Raw genomic sequence first — 5,797 nt, forward strand, 5'->3', positions numbered from 1 at the left:
CTCCCCCTCTAGATGAATATACGGTAGTAGATTGAATGTGAAAGGAGAATAGAGGTAAATGAGATAAAAGTTGTGGAGATAGGTATCATAAAATTTATTATTTTGGATATGAATGAAAGGGAAAGTAACAGAACCGACACTTTGTTTAACAAGAGATGATATTTATGCTATTTATATAGTAAGAGGACATTTATACCTTTTTTTTTAATGAAAAATGTATAAATGTATTAATGTGAAATAATAATAAAAATTATATTAAACAAAAAAAGGGGAGGGGGATTGCTCTGGGGACTCTAAAGTAAGGAGGGCTCTGGGCAGTCTAATGTAAGGGGGGACTCTGTGCTCTCTGATCCCCAGAGTCCCACCTTACATCGGAATCCCCTTTTACCTCAGAGTCCCTGGACTCTGAGGTAAAGGGGGACTCTAATATACCGGTGGGCTCTGAAAAGGATACACCCCTTACATTTCCTCTTTATAGAGACCACAAAGAATTATTGTGCAAAAACATATTTCCTAAAACCTACAAGTACATTTTTTCATCACTTCTTTCCCTTTATACTGGCATCAGATTATCAAGATCAAATGCACTTATTAACAGCAGCTAATGTCAAACATTTTACTATAGAAGAACCCTTGAAATGATTTTCAGGTATTGGGATACCCCTGATAAAACCAAGTCATTGGGGATCAGAGGAAACAATGGCCCTTACAATGGTCAGCAGGGAGAATCCACCCCCCCCCTCGCTTACAGATAGCAGACAAGATCAATGGGGTCATGCTTCTGGCTCTGATGAGTGGTGTGAGCCCCGGAACTATGCCGGCACCATCAGTTGTAGAGTTCAAACAGCCACAGGAACCCAGCAACCTCTGGAGGAACCCTAGGGTTCCACAGGGGCCTGGCTGAGAGGGATGGCAGGTCCAGAATGAGGAATTCACAGCAATAAAGACTAAAAAAGAGCAAAAGGTAATTGTCTCAAGAGTCAAATAAAATCTTTATTGGTTTCACAAATGGTGACAAGAAGAGATGCACCCATTTGTACACTCAAAATAGTAACCGGAGTTTAACATATCTATTGTATTATTCGGATTTTGTATTCCTGTAACATTTCTAATAAAAACTATTGATGAAAAAAAAAAGAAGGGATGCACAGCCAACATGTTTTAGGGGTCAGGTATCCTGCTTCTTCAGGGCTAAGCAATGAACAACAGAACACTCTAGGAATCTAAAAAACATTTTTAGTTTTTGACCGGCATTATACTTTAACTTATTGTTTAGGGGATGATGGGTGGATCACTGGTAGCTTGGCATTATACTCTCCTGCTCTGTAGGAGACCCTCTGTCACTATATTAAATCATTTTATTGCATCTTGTTTAACATTCTTACAGACATATTTAAATCAAGTTTCCATTCAATGTGTATCGGGTGGTTCTTTGCACTTCTTCAATATGTCCTCCGACAAATGCTGATCAGTCTCTTAGCACAGTCAGAGCAACGACGTAAGCCAACGTCAGGCGGAGAAGACAACCCATAATCATTATACCTTTACTGCATGCAATGTCATTCTTTATTGACATTTTACTGTTGGCAGATTGGTATTCTTTGATGAGTCCATTTTCACAAATGCTGGCCATGGCACATCCATGTAATGATTCCTCTCTGGAATAAACTTCTATTAAAAGAAAATTGTGGGATAAGATTCAAAGAAAAAACAAACAAACAACGTAAACATGTATGTTTGGCCATTTTTTTTAAGGTTATGGATACAGTAAGGAAAGTTAAAACCCCTGTCAGCTATTTTGTTTGCTCTCTGTGCCCCAATATGACATTTCACTGTATTTCCTGTTCCAGAAACATAACAGGAAGTAAAAGAAAAGTGAGGAGAATAGTCCTGTTAGGCAATTGCTACCTGAATAAGTGTTCTGAACGCAAAGATTTACTCTTATCTCTTGTTCTAGTGACAACTCTAAAATTTTGGATTTCCCATTACTTTCTGTCTCAGTAACAATGGTCAGCAGAACAGATAGAGGGACTAAGTCTACCTGGAAAGAGCACACAGCAAAAAAAAATAATAATTTAAAAAAAGGTTTATTTGAGTCAGCAGGAGCACCGAACAAACATTTTGGGGTCTAGAAATGTACAGTAAACTCCCCATTATCTAGCAACACTTTGTCCTGTGCACACTTCCTGCATTATCTCAAACAGCTTATTTAGCTCTTCTAGATCTTATTTTGGACTACAGATCAATTAGCCTTTGTGTTGTAGATATGAGGAGAGTGGTAGCGGTTGAGTAGTTTGACACAAAACAACTGGGCAGGGCTGACACCACTCAGTCCTCAAAAAAAGCTGTGTGTTGTCAGCCTAAAACAAAGCTTAGGAGCTGAATTTATGTCTGGCAGAACAAAAGGTATTTTTTTGTACTTGCTGGATCTATAAAGAGTTATAACGTGCATATGTACATGTATTGCAGAGATGTGCTGCATTTGCTATGATACACACTTTAAGCCCTTTCCAAAACGTGATGGCTTCACTATGTCATCTATTTAAAGAGCTATAGAATTGGACCCACCTACCTTCAGTTATTAGAGATGTAAAGTTAATGCAATAGATTTCATCACCAGTGCAATGGACAACATCTGGATAGTATTTATTCGAGGGGGAGTAAAGAGGACACATTTTCCCATTAGTCTTTATCCTCTTCAGAGACCCTGTTAGACATTAGAATGATCACTGTCACATGATTCTTTGCCTTTTCAAAGCAAGAGAAGGGGCGTGTCTGGCCACACACAGTGCAGCAAGAGAGGGGGTGCGTCTGACCACAAGTCATGCAGCAAGAGATGGGGTGTGTCTGGCCACAGGCAGTGCAGCAGGATAGGGGGTGTGTCTGATAACAAGTCATGCAGCAAGAGAGGGGGTGTGCCTGACCACAAGTCATGCCGCAAGAGAGGGGGTGTGTCTGGCCACACACAGTGCATCAAGAGAGGGGGGCGTGTCTGGCCCCACACAGTGCAGCAAGTGAGGGGGTGTGTCTGACCTCACACAGTGCAGCAAGAGAGGGGGCGTGTCTGGCCACACACAGTGCAGAAAGTGAGGGTGTGTGTCTGACCACACACAGTGCAGCAAGAGAGGGGGGTGTCTGACCACCACACACAGTGCAGCAAGAGAGGGAGTGTGCCTGACCACCAGTTGTGCAGCAAGTGAGAGGGCATGTCAGCAGCCACGATACCTGCGGCTGCGTGAAAACCCAAACAGTGACTGCCTCTGATAGGAGGAAGTCAATATTCAGCCAGTACTTTTCTACCCAGGTCAGTTGATTTTTAAATCGACTGTGGTCAAGCCAGCTAATTCAGCAGCAATTGACCAAGTTCAAGTCATCCATGACCTACCTTACTCCAAGGGAAGGGCATTTATTAAAAGTGTATCTGAAGTAAAATGTATGGGTATTTACAGGGTAGACTTTAAACGTTGAGGGCCTCCTTTATAAAAAGTTGTGTGGATGCTATTTGCAGACCACTAGTGCCCCTTGATGGCATTGAGGAGTATAGGGAATTCTTATACTAGTCAACACCACCTAGAGCCGCTAGTGCCATGCTATATGAGCTGGACACCAGGCAGAACTTTTATAACTGAATCCCTAAGAAAAAAGTGAAAGTATATACTGTATTTGGTAAAAGAATGCCACCTGGGGTAGAAAGACGGTCAGTGGGATTGGGCTCTAAAAGAGGGACTGCATAATAGGGAAATTTGGGGACTATGATACTGGTGTAATCAAAGATGCTAAAATCCTATTAAAAAAAAGCTCTTACAGAAAGCACTTGGAGGGCTACACATGTCTGTCTCGCAGCAAGAGGTTTTAATGGCTATCGTCTTGCCTCGGCCAGTTACGGTGCCATCTACTTTACATTCATTGGAATTACCACATCTCCGGACTGTCTGCATTGTTAGTTTCCGGCTTGGATCTGGAAAATGAAAAACAAGGTAATGGAATTCCCAGATTAAAGGCCAACCCTGGATAACCAGTCTAGAAACAGGATGCCCTCTATCTTCATGAACGGGTCCTGCTATACAGAAGGACTTACAAATGAAGGTTTGAAATCTGTTTTTAAAACTTTAGCAGGGAAGGTGACAAAACCTTTCAAAGCTCAATATATGCCTATATTATATCGTTCAACATTAGGAAATTAGTGCAGAGCTCCCAGTCTGGAGAGCAATGGCCTATCCAAGGTCCCATACTAAAACTCCCTGTAACTCTGACACTAAGCATCCCTCCTACACTAACCTTCACAATAACACTCCACCTATTTCATACTCTCACCCACTTGTAGCCCTAACACTAATCCTCCCTGTAATGCTAACACTGACCCTTCCTGTGATCCCAACAGTAGCTCTCCGTATAACCCTAACCCTGACACTCCCTGCAATCCAATCACTAATACTCTCTTTAACACTGATCCCCCCTGATACCTTCTCTTTAACCATCCCTGTGACACCAACATTAGCCCCTGTAACCCTAATACTTACCCTCCTTCTAACCCTAACACTGGCCCTCCCTGTAACACTAACACTACCCATTTCTATAACCCCCAACAATACCTCTCCCTGTAATCCTACCACTAATCTTCCCTGTAACACTAATTCTCCCAATTACCCTCTCTTTAACCCTCCCTGTAACCCTAACATTAGCCTCTGTACCCCTAATACTTACCCTCCCTCTAACCCTAGCACTGGCCCTCCCTGTAAACCTAACATTACACCTGTACCTCTAACACTTACCCTCCCTCTAACCCTAACACTGACCCTCCCTGTAATCCCAACACAGACCCATCCTCTAATGCTTACACTAACCGTTTCTGTAACCCCAACAATATCTCTCCCTGTACCCAAACACTGACCCTACCTGTAACCCTAACCCTTACCATATCTATATAACTGGCACTTATCCTGCCTGCTACCTCCTCGTTAACACTCACCCTAACTCTAACACTTCCTGTAACCCTAACTCTGACCCTCCCTGTAACCCTAACTCTGACCCTCCCTGTAACACTAACACTAACTATTTCTGTAACACCAACAAAGCAGGCAGATTGCAGCCTTCTCTTTTCAAAGGTTGCATTTCTATTCAAATATGTTCAAATGGAAAACACACCATTTGACTAGAACGTCCATTTACATGAACTCTACCACTAATCCTCCTTGTAAAACTAATGCTAACTCTTCCTGTAACCGTAACACTAACTTTTCAATATTCTTTTCTGAAAAGGGCTATTCACTTGACTGCGATGCTGTGAATGCTCTATGTGAAACTTTTGGGACACATTCATACTGAAATCTGAGAATTCCTAAAGATTTGCAAACTTGTTTCACAGCTGCATATAAAGTAGATTGTAGTCCATAAAGCTCCGACTTGAGAAATTGCAAGGTGTAGTATGTTATGTCCTTTATCAGAATTAAACCATATCAGGTATTCTGTTACCAAATTGAGCAAAAGGGTGAAATGCCCAATCATCCCCAGACACAATCTTGAGTAGCTCACCTTCTGTAATCCTTCTCATTTCTGAAAGGCACACATCTGTATTCGGGGGACACAAAACCTGATACTTGGCACAAGAAGCAGATTGTCCTTCTTGACACTCATTGCACCACAGAAAGTTTCCTGCCACATTAAAAAGAAAATATTATCCCAAATATGACCTAATCCAAAAATATACACCGTGGTGTGTGATGCATTCTCTTTATATAACCATGTTTAACAAGCAATTTTAGACATCAGTGATCTACTATAAGGGCTCATTCACACT

Source organism: Nanorana parkeri, unplaced genomic scaffold (assembly GCF_000935625.1).
Source record: "Nanorana parkeri isolate BGI_ZX_2015 unplaced genomic scaffold, ASM93562v1 scaffold166, whole genome shotgun sequence".
NCBI classification, from domain to species: Eukaryota; Metazoa; Chordata; class Amphibia; order Anura; family Dicroglossidae; genus Nanorana; species Nanorana parkeri.